Source organism: Marmota monax, unplaced genomic scaffold (assembly GCF_021218885.2).
Source record: "Marmota monax isolate L192 unplaced genomic scaffold, Marmota_monax_Labrador192_F-V1.1 WCK01_AAM20220418_F8-fsc00071, whole genome shotgun sequence".
In the NCBI taxonomy this organism is placed as follows: Eukaryota; Metazoa; Chordata; class Mammalia; order Rodentia; family Sciuridae; genus Marmota; species Marmota monax.
The window spans coordinates 8,033,972-8,050,501 of NW_026695217.1; the positions used below are offsets into that span (position 1 = coordinate 8,033,972).

Here is a 16,530-nt window from a genome sequence, read left to right on the forward strand (position 1 = left end):
GCACACGACTCGAACGCCGGCCGAGCGTTCGTCGCAACTCGGGCAGGAGGGTGCGCGCGGCCGGGTCCGGGCCCGCCCTGTCCCTGCGAGGGTGGAGCGGACCGCGGCCTCGGGCGGCCCCTCCCGCCGCCCGCCTGGGAACCGCGCACCGCTGCGCGAGCCGCGGACGGAAGGGCGGCGCGCGCACCCGCGGAGGCGGGGCGAGGTCCCAGCGGCGACCTATAGGAGGCGGCAGTCCTAGACGGCCGCCAATGGGAGGCGGCGGGCGGTGCGGGGGCGGCGGCGGGCGGCGGGCGGCGGCGGGAGCCGGCGAGGAGACGGAGCCGGAGCCGGAGCCGGGCAGGAGGACGCAGCGCCGCCGCCCGCGCAGCCAGAGCTCCTGCCGCCGCGGTGCGCCGCCTCCGCCCGAGCGCGGCGGGGAGTCCGGGCCGATGGGCCGCGCGGGTCGGCGGCGGGCGGCGAGGTGGCGGCGCGTCCTGCGCGCGCGGGCCGTAGCGGGTCCGGGGACCGCGGCTCTGAGGTGCGTGGCGGGCGCGGGGACCGTCCCGGGGGAGACGCCGGCTGGGCGGCGGGCGCGCGCGGACGGGCGCTGCGCTGGGAGCCGGGGTCCGCGGGTCTCCAGGGCGCCGGGCGAACGGTGAAGGGTCGTGCCCATCGCCGCGCACCGGCCGGGGCGGATGCGGCGGCGAGGCTGGGCGCGCGGGCCGGCCACCTTGCGGGGTGGGTCCCGGGGCTCGCGGGCCCTTTGTGAGCGCGGGCCCGCGCCCTTCCGCGCCGGCCGGCCCGCGCCCCGCAGCGTGCGGGATGTCCCCGTGCGCGCCCTCAGATCAATCTCAGCCGCGCCGCAACCCGAGAATCAATTGCGGCTCATCCTCCGGAGCGAGAGCCGGGAACTAGTTGGCGTCGCCCCCCGGGAGGTATTTGTCATCATTAACCTGCTTCGCCGAGATAATTCAGCCCGGGGTGACTCCAGCCCGAGTGTGGGAAACGGCGGGCGCGCCGGGCGCAGAACTGTGCTCTCAGGACAAAACGGCGCTGTGGACCTCGGGGGCTTTGCTTTGAGTTTGAGAGTTCGCCTTGGTTTGGACAGGGCTGGCTTAGAAAGGAAAGCGAACAAACAAAAACCTTGGCGATTTTCATGGGTTTGCTCAGTAAGTTCAAAATAGTCTCACAAATTTTTCTTTTCTTTGCCTCTTTTGTCTGCAGTTTTCATTTCTAAACTTTAACACTAGATGGCTTTCTTATGACAAGCCTTTGGTAAACTGCGCATTTGAGTTGCCTCTCTGCAATCTAGATTATGATTTTTATAGTCTTACAAATAGTAATGAAAGGAAGAAAATCTCCAGGATTGTTGACTTTTCTTTATTTTAATATTCTTTTCCCTATAAGAGGTATACAAACCAATATTTTGCAGGCGTGAAAAACTGTCCTTTCATTTCTGGCATTCCCAAAGGTGAATTTCAAAGGAGAACTTGATTACCGAGATTACATATTTAGAAATGTCTTTGTGTTTTGACTTATTTATGGGGGAATTCAGAGTTCTTGAGTGGGCTTTGTAATTCTATTTAGATAATGTTTCCACTTATATGATCTTGCTGTTTGATATGTCTCTCTGATAATTCGGGGGAAAGGGCAGTCTTTCTTGAGCTGTGAGCATACACTGCAGGAATTGTTCCTGGAGACCAGCTGATGCATTTGGGAAGAGGTGCATTTGGAGTGTGTCTGTATGATTCATACCAGGGATTGTGTCGGGCGGCTTCATTTCCTCTCCCCAGATGATGTTTGCATCTTCATTTCTTAGCACAAACCTTTTGTGACAGGTACAATTGCCTGTCGTTGACCGGTTTGGCGGCAGCCGTCTCCCAGTTATGCTGTTAAATACTTAATTCTAAAGCAAGAATGCAGCAGCCTGTGTAAATCCTGCCTTGGTAGGCAGACTTATTTATAAGCTGGAGAAATATCTTGAAGTTATCTTTATAGCTGTCATTTATTGTGTGCCTTGCTCAGCGTAAACTATGACACATTGAATTTGTTTGTTCTAAATTAGAGTGTATTCATAAGTAGCTGAAGGAAAAAATAAAAGCTACTGAGCAAACATCTGGGAAGTAGGGAGTGAAGTGAAATGAGGAATAGCTTTTATCACTACCCACCTGCTGCCTATAGATGGGGTGAGGGGAGTTTGGGCAAGACGCAGTGCAAGCATTTGGTCCAGAAAATAAAGGGAGGAATACACATGTGGGGTGTAGCTTCTGGCTTTGGAGCAGGGCCTTGGATTTCCCCCAGATGGCTTTTTTCGTAAAATGCTTTCTATGTTTTTAAGTATTAGGCTTTCTCAAAGAGCTTAAATTTTATGGTTTGTAACTTTTAGCTAATAGTGAAATGATCAGATTGTCATGACTTGGCATCTGTGACAGTATAGTAGTTAAAGCTGTATAACATGGGGTTTGGAGTTTTCTTATTTTTTTCCGTTGAGGCTGGGGTTCCCTGATACCTGAGCTCAGTCAACAGCTGTCCACCTTGGAGTCTGTTTATCTGAGGCAAGGGGAGAAATGGGTTATTAATTTTGAAAATCTGTCCATTTCTGAAAGTGAGGAAATAGTAACAGGTGTCTTGAAGGGGTGATGGTTTGATAATTAAAACTTTGGGCATCAGAACCATTAACTACAGACATGGGGAAGAACTGCAGGTTTACCTGTGTGCAGCCCCTGCTCCCCAGTCCCAAGGAGTCAATGCCCTGGTTACCTTTTGGAACTGAGGAGTCATCCAGTGTTTGAAGAGCTGATCTTCTTGCAATGGTGCTTTAGTGTTATACAGCTTCCAAAGATATACTAGATTGGAAGAAAAGTTAGGCTGTTACTGTTAACTGAAAAACTTAGCTCTTCTTCTCTGTTTTAAGCCTGAATAAAGTATGAAGCAGAGCTCTAAAGAACCCAGAACTGTGGCTCTGCTGCTTCTGTCAATGCAGCTGCCTCCCTTTCAGGGTGGGCAGAAGGCACCAGGCAGGGTGGTGGTGGGGTGCTGGGGGAGCAAGCTTCCTCTCTACTGCTCGTCAGAGGCGAGTTGGGGTTAGGTATTTCCACAGTCTCCTTCAGTACCAGAAGTTTAGATTTCTTTATTGTTTAAAATTATCAGAATAATGCAAATGTCAGGCTGGGATAGTTTATGTTTTCCTGACTGTGTCTTTCTTGGTCTTGTATGTTTGTGTTTGAAACCTGTTTTGGCAATAGCTGCTTGGTTTACCTTGAAGTCAATGATTCATAACTTTTCTATTTCAGTTGCATTTACCTATGATCCTTTTTAAAGGAGAGGTAACTGTGTGGTAAGAATTTAAATGCCTTACAACTTCAGGGATAATTTATTTTGATCCTTTCTGAACTTGATTCATAAGCTTTGTTCCGAAGAGCAGAAGTCCTGGGACGGGGCCAGGTCTGACCAGTTGTATGGGCCCTCTTTCTTATAAGATGTCTTGTTTAGTATGATTGGCTTCTTGCTGTATTTATCCGTGTTTGACCTTGCATGGTGACCTGAGTGATGGGAAGGAAGAAGGTATTCGGTGAATGTCATTGTCTTAGCATCTCTGGGTCAGAAAGGACCATAAAGGTTATCTTTTCCTGATTTTACACTTTTTATTTCCATCCCCTGTAAAATTAAAAAAAAAAAACCCACAAATTTTAGGGATGGGCATATTTGTCTGCATTTAACACTGCTACAGAAGTATATTGAAATTAATAATAGCAGTTACTCTCCATCATCTAAGCATCAAGATGAATTGATATAATCAAAAGGTTGTATATGCTGTCAGTCTGCGGGGGGGCTCTTCCCATCTGGAGAGAACATCTGTACCCAGCTACCTGCATGCCCATGTGCCCATTCGTTCTCCTGTTGCATGGAGCACTGAGAATGTCCCCAGAGGACCAGGATGTGGAAGTCATGGACAGCCCCGCTCAGCCTTCCTCAATGCTCGAATTCCTGTGCGATCTCTCAGGTGGTCTTCTGGCAGTACCCAGGCATGGCCAGTAAGGGGTGAGAGTGCTACCTTTTAGATGGCCTTTAGAACTAGAAAGATTTTTGACTTAATGGGATTGACCTAATTCTACCTGTTTATCCACATTTTACTGCCTTGGTGGCCATCAGAACACATCCTTCTGTAGAGGTAGTTCAGTTATGGAACAGTCCCAATAGGAACTGGGCCTAGGATCCGGTGCCCCTGCCTGCCCCTGACCTCGAAGAGTAGAGCAGGAACATCTTTTCTGGCCACCTGCTGTTGTGCTGCTGTGCTCTTGAGTTTGCATTCGCCTCTGGGCTTCTCTGACTTGGTGGCTTTCTGGTCACCAGCCTTATGCTCTTTGTTCCATACTCGTGCCATGGTGTGCATGACCTTTATTGGGCTTTATTTTGGCTGGTTCCTCCCAGGGTGCTTTGGGAATTTGATCCTGTCACTTAACACCTTTGCCTGTCCTCCCAGAGAAACACGGTGCATGTCTTAGTTCAGTATTGTCCCTTGGGCTGTGTCCTGATGAGCCTGGTGAGCTGGCTGAGCACCAGTAGCTGTGTCCCATTAGCCACAGGGCTCCTTCCAGGCTTACCAGGGTCACGCCTGGGCTGGGGGAAGTGCTGCTCCATTGCTGGTGATGGCCACCTTCCGCCTTCCTGCACAGGGTTGTGAAAGCGCGTTCCCAGCTGCTTTGCTGGTTCTGCCTACCAGGTTGCTGTGAGGAAGAAGCGAGTCATTCTTAATGTGTCCCTGAGAAGTCAAGCCCTGTTTTGCATATAGTTGGTGATTAGAAAATAATACATGTTTCATGACTGGGTGAGTAGAAACTAGGGGACCCCGTGACTTCTGAAGACCTTGGGTACCAGAAAGGACAAAGGAAAAATGAGGAAGTCTTGAACCTTCTCAGCCCATTTGTCCCATCATCCTAATCATGTAACATGTATAAAAACTTAAATGTAGTAAAAATACATATGATTAATAGTGAAAATTATAACATAATATAAATTAAAACAGTCACATAGATAAGTCCTTGGTAGTGATCTCCAACCTATTTTAATGCACCTCAGTTAGTTTTGTTGCAGTATTACAGAATGGAATCCTTGGGACTTAATGGGAAAGTTTGCTTCTCAGTGTGGTTATGGTAGTATTTTGAGTTGCTTCCCGACAGTGGGGATGGGAGCCACAGTCTTGTCCTGTTTTCTTGGTGCTTTAGTTTATACACTTCTTCCCTTTTCCCAGGTAAATCTGCTTCAGCTGTGGGGCACCTGAAGCTCTGCCAGGTGGGTGCTCTACTTTCACCCTTGCTGTTGCTGCCTCTCCTGAGAAGGTGGCAGGAGACCAGCAGTCCAAAGGCTGCTGTATGTGTCTTCAGTTACTCTAAAGTCAAAAAAAAATCTGAATAAACCATCTGAGCAGTTAAAAATTGTTTCTTTGAGAAATGGGAATGTCGGGCAGGCCAAACTGCTGTGTGGGCTGAGAACCTTTTGACTGTTAGCTCTGGTAACCCATGTCCCCAGCACAGCACTATTCTCACTGTGTCCCCAGGTGTCTTGATGGCTCTGGTTCCTTGTGCAAGCAACAGTGGGATTCCGGTGGCCCAGGAATAGCTCTGGGATGTGGTTCCTGTTTGTACTGAAGGTTCTAATAGTGATGTTAGGAATTACAGTTTGATCCTTCCTGCAGAGGAAATGCTACTGTTTCAACTGTTTAATGCCTCAATCCAAGGAACAATGGTTGCTTGGAAGTAGGTTCCTGAAGTTTCTTCCTCTGTGCATCCTAGCTGCACAGCCAGCTCCCAGATGTCTGAACACATATGCATATACATGTACAACCTTGACTGTGCACATGTGTGATACACATGTGTGCGTATATGCACCTTTTGCCATGCGGAGACATCATGTGCAAGACAGTGTATATCTCATGAAGAATGAGTAGCAGCGGAGGTGCCTTCTCTGTACCTCAGTGTTCATTTGTCATCCCTCGAAATCTGTGGCCCTCACTTGGAGCCGCTGCTCCACCACTCTGGCTATGGAACTCCTTCCTGTGTTTGAGGAGTTTCTAGGTGCCTGCAGCCTCTCATGGGGATGCTCCACTCCTCATCGCCCTGTGATTCCCATTCATTATTTTTCCTAAGGTCCTTTCTGACATTGGCCTGTATTTCCCCAGAACTATTATGCGTTACATGGTTTGGGCTTTGATTTGGAGGGGAATGATGTCTTGGTCGGTACTGTTCTCCTTGGAGAGTTTCTTGTTGGACTCAGCCCTGGAGCAAGCATACTGTCACAGCCAGCTCTGGTATAAGGATAGAACTAGACTAATTGTTTGGCTACCCAGAAACTTCCAGAGAGTATGAACAATGTTCAGGGCACAACTGTATGGTGTTGTTTTGTCCATATGTGATTGGCTTGGTCCTTCCAGGAGCAGGAGGGCTGGGACTAGGTGGAGAGGGGCCAGCCCTGCTTGTACCCCTGCCACTCCTCGCCCACCCACCATCCTTTGGAGTGTTGGTCCCCAGCACTTGCCGTTGCCTGCCATTACACCATGTCTTTCCTCTGTGGAACACAAGCACCCAGAGATGTTGCACCTGTGCTCCCCGAGCTTTGCCACAGGACTGGCTCCCAGCAGTGCACATCTGTTTAAGAATGATTGGGAGTTGTGGGTTTGAATGTGGAGGAACTTCCTGTGTCTTGCTTTTGTTAAACTAAGCAGTGCTGCTTCAAGTTCTGATTCTGTTTTATTGGAAATGAGCTCTGTAAACAACCGTTTGCATCTCTTCCTGTATCTTTTCCAGGTCATTTGAAATGGGCTGTGGTTGAACTTTGAGCTGGAACTGGTGCAGGAGTCTTGAGGAGGGTATAGCAGTGCCATTGGGTGTAGGGGCCCTTCCAAGCCTGGATCAGTGGGCTGTGGTTCTTGGTGTGGTCTACCCCTGCCCCTTCCCAGGTGTCATCTGGCCCCTGCTGATGACTCCCAACCCTGTTGGAATCAGATGAGGCAGCAGTTCACTTTCCAGGTTGGGCTTATTAATAAAGATGAATGGACAGAAATGACTTGGAGTTGCCAGCACTATTTGTAGACTTTCATGTCCCAACACATTAGCAGTGGTAATTAATACCGGAATAACTTTTGAAAACTTTATTTATAACATGCAAAGAGTATACCTTTTGTTGATTTAGTGCTTTTAATTTGAGGGTTGCAAATTGTTATTGATGCCCTGAGTATGGTAGTTACCCACTAACTGTGGTTTGGATCTTGCCGGTAGAAGTGTCTTTACTATGCTGACAACACGCATCACTGCATTGCATGAAACTGGGGACACCCTACTACCTCTTTGCCATGACCAGAGCTGTAGAGCGCTGTAGTCGTGCCCTCATGAATGAGAGGAGCATCTACTTCATCAGGAAGTTTTGTTATTGAAAGGTCATTTTAAGTCATTTGTTTGGAATATTGGGTCTGTCTACCCATTCAACAGTTCTGAAGGCTAAGTGTGAGGAGACTGTTGTTCTGGCTCTGCAGCCTCAGGACCACGGGCTGGGTGGCGCCTGCTCTCCCTTCTGCCTGGCTTGGCTTCCCCTTTACAGGTGCAGAGGCTCCGCTTTAAAGGGGAAAGTGGCTTTCTGAACCTTATTAGTTCTTTCAAACCCAGGCCTCTTGATAGCACATCCAGAGCTCCCCACTCTGCCCTGCAGCTGCCTGCAAGGAGGGGGCCCTCAGTTAATCTCTGTGGGAGGGGGCACTAGAGGGCAAGGAATAGAGCAGGAGTGCGCATGTGCGGCGTAGGGGCCTACTCACCATCCCTGGGGATGGCGGGGCTGCCTGTGAACTGCAGGTTCTGTGTACAGAATGCCTGATCTGTAAGCCAGCGCGCTGTTATCAGCTGGGAATGCTGTGCTTGGTGGACCGAGCCAGGCAGTGCCTTTATTGGGAAGCTGGTGGGCTCTTCTGTGGTCATGCAGAGAATATTTCTTTAGCCTCCCAGTCTTTGCCAAGATTAAAGGAAGTATAAGAGGAAAACAATTTTTATTTTGCATTTATACTTGGCTAGATTTGCATAATCTTTGTTTAAGCCAGTTGAATGTGAATCCCTAAATAAATTTCAGGCATTTAAATATTTAAAACGATTCATCCACAGTACTTTACTCACCCAAAGAATAAATGCTTTCAACAAAGAAAATAACACCCTTGCAGATGCAGCCCATATAGACTTTGTTCACCTTGTCATTGAATTATAAAACATTAATAGTGAAGCTGGATTTGAACACTCACTGAAATGCTTAGTTGGCACTGTGCCAAAACATTGTTCCCCTGGTAGGGAACAGGACAGTTTGTTTAAAACTGGCGTTTCGCCAGGCGGCATGGTTCTGACGCAATCACTGCTGCGCTCCCACAGATCCAGGATGTCTGTTGGTGCTGTCGCAGTGTGTGTGGTTCTGTCAGGCTTTCTAAATTCATCCCTCTGCTTGGCACCACAGCCTGGGTTCTCGGGGAAGTGAGCTGTGGAGCCAGGGGATGTGGACCAGCTGGGCTGTGTGCGAGTGCTGGGAGGTGCCAGGCCGGTCCTCAGACTCACCGTGGAACCCGCTTTTCTGAGCTTCAGCGCCGGGCAGCGGAGGTGTAAACCACGGCTCCTGCTTTCTTGGAGCAGGGATATCTTTGGTTTTCCTTGCTATCCCTGCCAAGATTAGTTTGTTAAAACTGAACCTTAACCTGCTTTTCTGGAAAAGGTAAAATGAAGGAGAAGGATGATAATCAAACAAACAAGCAGGCCTCTTCCCCCCAAGCTATGTGGAGCATCATAGAGAAGCGAACTAGAATTTCTTGCTGTTGCAAAGGATGAGGTGGGTGAGGGTTGCTTGGTGGCCTTGTCTAACTTGCTGTTTCCCCCTGGACAGCAAGGGTGGTCTACTTTTAAAATGAGACACAGTCTCTAGGTCTTTTTACCCTCTGGTATTCTGCCATGGCTTCTGGGAATCAACTATGTGTTGCAAATGCCTTACTATAAAAATTTCAAAACAGGACCCTGAATTGCAAATATTATACTGTGTGTAGATTGTCATTGCACCCTAGGGTGTGCTGCCCTGAGGGCAGAGACATTGCTTCATCCCTGTCCCCAGCCCTAGGCAGAGTGGGACACAGTCAGCAAATCAACCAATACCTAGGACTTTAGGCCTCAAAGGGACCTGTGGGTTCTCCTATAATGAAACTCCCCATGTTGTGCACTTGGAGAAGAGAATGTGTAACTGTGAGGTCTGTCGCCCGTGGAAGGGCTCCTTAATAGGTGAGTAGCCAGTGCCCACTCAGCTGTGAGTGTCTTGTGTATCAGGAACAGGCTCCTGTATAAATGAGACCTGAGGACATATGGCACCACACTTCTTCTGGGGGACATTCTGGGAGCTAAGAATGGTGGGTGGGTGTGGTCAGAGACGCAGTGGGACTTGGGGTGAGCTTGGGAAATAGTTAGGACTTGAGTGCTTCCTAGTGTCTTCCTGTCCTCTCCTGGTTCTGTGGGGACCAGCAAGTGCATGCAGGGGTCTCAGTTGCCCATTTGATCCTGGGACTCTCATTTGATCTTGACCTGCTCAAAACCAGACTCTTCTTTTGTCTGGTTAGTCTCATGGCTCCAGAAAAGGACTTTATTGACAAAAGCAGCAGCCAGGAGAAGCAAGGGGCAGTGTCTCCCAAGAGCTGACTGTCTTCTCTTTCATGGAAGATAGGCAGTCTGATTTTTTTCTTACAATTTGAAAGAAGTTATAGAGTGTGTCATAAACTACAAGAAAAGTTACTCTGGATGCACCTGAGAGATAAGCACTACTTTGGTATGAAATAACTGAATCTATTTCACTTGTTTGTCTAGAGAATCTACACACAGTATAATATTTGCAATTCAGGGTCAAAGTATAATATTTGAAATTCAGGGTCGTGTTTTGAGATTTTATAGTAAGGCATTTGCAACATATAGTTGATTCCCAGAAGCCATATATTTTAGAATTATGCCACCAATCAGTTTTAAACTGGCACATTAGAAAAGACAGCTGTAGAAAGTGGTGGTGTCACTGCATCCTGCCTGTTGGTGGGCTCTGTGGGCTGTCCTCCAGTTACCCATGCTGTCCCTTGGTTCATGTCTACTTCTGTGTCCCAGGAAGGAAGTGCTGGAGAGATTTGCATTCTCATTTAAAATCCAGAATGGGGCATAGCCACACATGCTTTCCCTTGACATCTTGCACTTCTAATCTCTCTATAAGAGAGTTGAAAGTACCTTGTGGTGTGGGGGACCCACACCCGCCACCCAGCCTCTCTGTGGCTGACACTGGACTCTTGCCTCTGCCCATCTCCATCTCCCATTCACCCGGGGCCCTCTCCTCCTTTAGCTGCATCTCCTAAGTTGCGCACACCACATCAGATCAGCTCACTACAAAGCACTTCGGCACACAGGTGGGCAGTGGATTCAATACTTGCATTATTTGTGGTGAAATTTATGGAACGAAATTCACATATTTTTAGTATCATTTTGGGAATGTTGATAAATCCATACTTCTGCCAGGATATGAAATGTTGATACCACTGCAAAAAGTTCTCTCCTGTTTCTTCCCAGTCACTTTACCACCCCAGGCCAGGAAAACGACTGTTTCTTTTTCTGCCATAGCTAAGAGTTGATCTGGTGAATGAAGATCAACCTGAGTGGGATCCTGCAGTTCATGCCGTTTTACCCACCAGGTTTGCTTTGCCCTCCACTAGATTGCTTGCCCTTTTCGAAGGCTGTGTTGGCTGTCAGATGATTTTTCATATGTCTTGGTGCATTTCTGCTTCCCTTTTCCTGCAGGGATGTGGTGTCCCATCTGGTATGGCCATTTGCCCGTGGGGTCTTTCCCACTGAGCTTGGGGTTGGGAGTGCCCACTGTGGGATTGCTGGTATGTGCTGCAGGCTCACCATCCTGGGCAGACTTTGCTTTTAGAGATGAACCCTGCCACTGGAGCCGCTTAATTGTGAGGGCTGCTTGAGAGACAAGGTGAAAAAAATATACCTGTGTTTCTACAAAGCTGAGGGATCCTTTGTAGCTTAAATGTAGCAGTTATTAAAACTAAAGTTTCCTGAGTTCAGTTTTATGATATGAGGAGATTAACCAACTAGACCTGAAGAACCAGATTTTAAAGTCTGCACTGAAGGGGTGTTGCCTGGCAATGTAGAATCTGGTTGGCTTGTAGCTTTCCGGGCCTCGTAGCTGCCCCTTGAGCCCTGTGCTGCTGAGCCTCTGGAGCCCTTAAGCAAACTGGTTTTCATCAGCTGTCCTGGCTGATGGTGGTTCTGTGTGTGCCTCATGCTGTCAGCGTGGAGAGATTCTTGAGGGGCTGGATTGATAGGGTGGTCATCCTCCCTGCTCCAGGAACACTTCTGAATGCAGTGTCAGACAGGACAGAGGCAGGCTTTCTTTTTTTGTTTTTTGGTGATACTGGGAATTGTGGGGATTGAACCCAGGGGTACTTTACCCCTGGGTCATGCCCCCAGTCCATTTACTTATTTATTTAAATTTTGAAATGGAGTCTCACTAAATTGCCCAGGCTACCCTTGAACTTGGTGATCTTCCTATCTCAAACTGCCAAATTGCTGGGATTATAGGTGTGTGCCACTGCTCCTGGCCAAGAAGCTGTCTGTCCTGAGTGACAACGTGAGGTCTGGCATGTGGGCAGTTCTCCCCGATTTGATGCTCTCGACCCAGGTCCTTCCATCCACCATCTTTCTCTGTCCCAGAGCTTCATTCCAGCACACTGAACAGTCTGCAGTGGTCGGCCCAGGAGATGGGTCAGTTGAAGGTTTGGTTCCCTGGGTGTACTTCACTTCTGCTCTTTCTCCTGGGAATGACATGTCACCTCCGGTTGCTGGGGAATGCCTTGCAACTGTCAGCCCTGGGCCTGGGTCTATGAACTAGCATAGTGTCCTTCCGTTCTGCCCCGCCTGATGTCTTGAGATGCCTCATTTAATGCTGGTGTTGGTATTTGGGGCTTTGCTGGCACCCGCTTCTGTGGCAGGATGAAATTCCTTGTGACGTGGGGACCCTGGCTGCTGTCCTCTGATGCCAAGGCATAGGATGCGTTCTGAGTGGATCACAGGGATGCTCCATGGCTGTGGTGCCCGGAGGCCTCCTGCTTCCTCTTCAGGAGCCTCAGTTTCTACACCTGTGAACCGACCCTGTGGTATCCTGAAGAGGGTCAGCTGGGTGGGGCACCTGTCTGCTGGGCACTCAGGTGTGTGCACTTACTTACTCAGGTATGCAGGCTCTCAGAGCAGGTGTGATTCTGGGGCCTTGGGCTGTGGGGCTAGATGAGGTGTTGCTGTCTGGTGATTCTGGATGGGGCAGTTTGGGTGATATTTCTCCAAATTGGTTTTAGTTTGTTTTTTTTTTTCGCTGTTGGAGGAAGTTGCTGCCACCCTCTGCTCTAGACTGTGGTGTGGTTTAGTTCTGGTTAAGGAGACAGAGGTTGCAGACAGGTATCAGGACTTGGGAGCAGTGTCAGTGGGACATGGTGGGCATCATTGAGCACCTTGTTCCTGGTCGGTCGCTTGCTGAGTGGAGTCACAGTACTTGCTTACAGGTCTCACAGGGGCCTGGGGAGCAGAATCCTCTGGCTTGCATGCTGCTTGGGTACCTGGGGCCAGGCACCGTGAGGAGCTGGGGTCTGGGAAGCACTTGGCCTGTGATGAGTTCACACCACACTGCTTGCACCTGAAAGGAAGCTCACTGGCTAGCACCTTGAGGGACCCTTGAAGCCAGTTCTAACCCATTGATGTGGTCACTTTGGGGGCCACGTACAGCACATCCTGTGCTGGGCTCCAAGATAGCAACATGTGGCCAGTGTCCCTAGGTGTCAGGGTGTGGCAGTGGGGTGGGGCCACTGTGCTGGTCCTGCATTGAGTCCTAGGTTACTCTGTGGCTTCACAAGGAGGTGTGGAGCTGCCAGACCAAAGCGTCCCTTCTAGAGGGTCAGGTATTTTTCCTGGGTGCTGGAGAGAACAGGCTTTGCTCCTGTGCTCCAGGCTGAGGAGTTGTGTCCAGCTTTGCCCTAAAACTTTTATTCTGATGGTTGGAGTGTTCATGTTCTGGAATGATGGTGCACAAAAGAAAACTTCGTGATAGGGCTGCATTTGTCACTTCCCACTAAAAATTTATTTTGAACTCTTGTTTGAAACATGACACTTAAATTTTTCTGAGGTGGAAAGGTGAACGGGCTCTGTCACGGGAGTGCTCATGTTTGGAGAGCCTGCACAAGGTGTCCATCCCTCTTCTGTTGCTGCCGTCTGCTGGGGTGCGCCTCTGGCGGGTGGGGAACGCTGATCTTACTAATTTTTGCCAGTGACTTAAGCATGGGTGGTTTCAAGGAACCTCCCGCTTAAGGGGAGCACAGCTGCTCTGGATAGCTGAGCAGAGGCGCGGTCTTGAGCCTCCTTTGATTTGGGGCAGTGGCTGTGGTAGGCAGCTGCAGAGGGGGTGTTTCTGACTTGCTGAGGCAGTTGGAAGTTTCTCACATGACTTGTGGGCTACAAGAGCTGTGGCCCTTGACCGTGTGTGTGGACTCTGAGGGCTGTGACTGTCTCTGCTGGAACGTGAAACTCGTGGGTGAGTGAGACCGGCCTGTGGCGTAGGGAGTGATGAGACCACTTGCCTGCTGGAGCCAGGCGCTGGATTCTCCCATAAGGGTCCTGCTCACACCCACCTCTGCCCTGGCAGCAGTGCTCCCTCTGTTGGAGCTTTTATCTTTTTCTGCTTACACAGACATTGTGGGCACAGAGTTGGTGGTGTTGGTTGGTGTGTGGGTGGATGGGGCGGATGGGAGTCCTGCACCAGGCCAGGTTTCTCAGTCTGTGTCTGTGGGAGTGGGAGGTGCGGGGAAGCTGCCAGTGCACTGGTGATCCTAAGGGAGGTGCTCTGCCCAGCGCCTTCCTGCTCAGTGCTGTCACTGTTTGACTCAAAACAGAAGCCTGCTGTCCGTGCCTCTGGTCCTGGGGGGATCTGTAGGTTTTTGCATTCAGAGCCTGCCTGACTGCCTGCAGCTCAGAGGTGGGGTGAGTTTTGTGAGTTTAAAAAGCACATAGCATCTGAAAGATCATATTTTGTTCTTTCTAAGCTGAGATGAGCTAACTCGCTCATCAAAACATTTTTGGCATTTTTTGTCATTGAATTATAACTTAATTGGAAGTTTCCAACAGCCTGATCCTTCTAATCTAATACTAATAGTAGTATTTCTGTTTTGTTCACATTTTTAAATCCTTGCTCTGTCCTTCAATTTTAAATTCCTGGTGACTTGTGGAATTGTCTGGACACAGTTCTGCATTTGGCAGGCTGCATGGAACACTCTTAGCATGGGGAAGGTCCCCTGGACACCATGGGGAACATGGTGCTTTGTGGGGTGCCTGCCATGATGCTCCTGCTCCTTGTGTGGGCTTTTGCAGCTTTGCCACTGTTCCCCTCAGGGTTGCTTCAGTGTCATCTAAGGGTCCTATAATGTCAATGCTCCTCACCTGATTGAGGCCTCAGCTGAGGTCACAGCATCATTTAGAAGTGAGGGTTGAAGCTGCTGGGCTGCCTGCCTGGGTGTTGTGCCCATCCTGTGTCTGTGTTCAAGCCCCTTCCCTGGGCCCTGATGTGACCCGACTACTGGGGGTGGATGTGGGTGTGGTGCCTCCTGTGGCTGGTATGGGGTGACATATTGCTGCACTGCATGTGTGTGGGGCCAGGGGTTGTTTGTGTGCTTGCTTATTCTCTTGTTTTTAGAACTTGGAGGCAGATACTGGCTAGCATACAGGTGTTTATCTGTTTATAGAGTTCTCTCTGAATTCCTTAAATCTTCCATTTGAAAAAAACGACAGAAATCAGTGAGGTGGATCTTCCTGCTCTTGTCCTCTGAGGCCCTGGCCCGGATCTTGCTGCTGCTTGAGCCCTGGAAGCCTGCTTTGTACAGCCCCTGCTGCTCTCCTGCCTGCTCGGGAAGCTCCTCTAGGTCAATGCAGGCTGCAGAACTTCTCTGTGGAAAGAACCTAGGAAGCTCCTCTTTTTCCAGTTGCAATCCTGTGCAGGTGGGTCCTTCTGAGAACATAGTGAGGGCTAATTATTAAGTAGATACAAGTGATTGGACACATTTTATCACAAGATGGGAATAAGACACATTTACAGCTTTGTTCCTGAAAGTTTGCTTGTGAGAAATGAACTTGGTCTTAGCTGCTCCTGTGACTCTCAGTTGCTGTGTAGTTGTAACTAGATTCATGCTGGTAGGAGTCCAGTCCCCATGCGAAGTGCCAAGTGCTCTCACCGGGCAGCTATTAAGCAGGTTGGCATTGGAAGGTGTCAGTGTGGGAAGTGGCTTCTTGCTTGGTAGCCAGTCAGGCTTGGGTGGACATACAGCTTTATGGGGGAATACGTATCACAGCAGACACCTGTGATAGATCATCTCCTAGAAGTGTCCATGGGAACAGAAAGAGATTCTGAAACAGTTCTAGCAAGTTCATTCTTCATTTTAAACTTTTATCCGGAAAACAAACAATGTTGCATTCCTTAACTTACCCTGTTCTATCATTGGATAGGGGGCCCCACTCTTGGGTAGGACAAGTTCCTCTGTCCTTTGAACATGGTGGAGTCTGGGTGTTGCACTCTTCTGCGTTATAGTTGACAGCTAGCTATAAAACATCACCATCATAATGCCATCCTCATGGTCTCAGTCAGGTGCTCATCACTCAAGTTCTGCCACATCTGGTCTGGTCTGTGGATAGTTTGTGGATGATAATTGCCTTTCAGAGGATCAGGATAAAATTGTGGGGCACAAACTACTAAAATAGGTTACTTTTAAAAACCAGCTGCCCCTTTTTAAAAGGGATGTGGGTTGCTGTCAGATCATGTGTTGACCTTGTGAAGTCTGGCCTATTGCAGACAGCTAGTGGGCTGGGAGTTCCTGGGAGGATTTATTTTGGGGCTGTGATTTAGAATGTAGTCATGGTATTTTGGATCCCCTCTACCCAGTGACCCCTCTTCACTCTTGCCAGGGTGACTGCTGTCTGCTCTTCATTGGCATGGATGTCTGACCCACACCTCTTTCTTTCTGGGCGTGCTGGTCTGTTTCTGGGTGCACGTGGAGTGCCTCAAGTTTGTGGAATATGCAGGATGGGCACACAGTACACAGAGGAAAGCCTTTATTAACTTGAGTTACCTGCTGACACCAAAATGCTAAGTAAGCTGTCTTTGAGGGAGAGGACCACATGCTTGGCTGAACCCATGCCAGGAGGGCGGAGGGAGGGAGCGTGTTGAAAGGGGGCATGGGCTCTGTGTTCCAGCCTGTTAATTTGTCTTCTGTTGTTTTGGAGTCTTTGCCACATGCAAGTGGCCTGTCCTCTGCAGCAAGTCCCACTGGACATTGGCCACCTTGCAAGTAGTTCTGTCTAAATATTCTCTGTTCCCGGCAAGATGTGCGAGATCGCCAGGTCCCTGCCCCTGTGCCTGGAGGCCCTTCCAGGACAGGCCAGGAGGTCAGAGGAGAAGGGTCAGTACTGTTTC

The 16,530-nt window shown here is 49.4% G+C and overlaps 1 protein-coding gene across 2 annotated transcripts in view; it reads left to right on the plus strand.

Annotated features, from left to right (window-relative positions):
- Nucleotides 1–406: 406 nt before the first annotated feature.
- Nucleotides 407–16,530, plus strand: part of Sipa1l2 (signal induced proliferation associated 1 like 2) — a 138,757-nt gene continuing 122,633 nt past the window's right edge. For both annotated transcript variants that reach the window (XM_046432069.2, XM_046432068.2), the window contains exon 1: nt 407–520. The gene's annotated coding sequence lies outside the window, so the exon portion shown is untranslated. The remainder of the gene's footprint in view (nt 521–16,530) is intronic.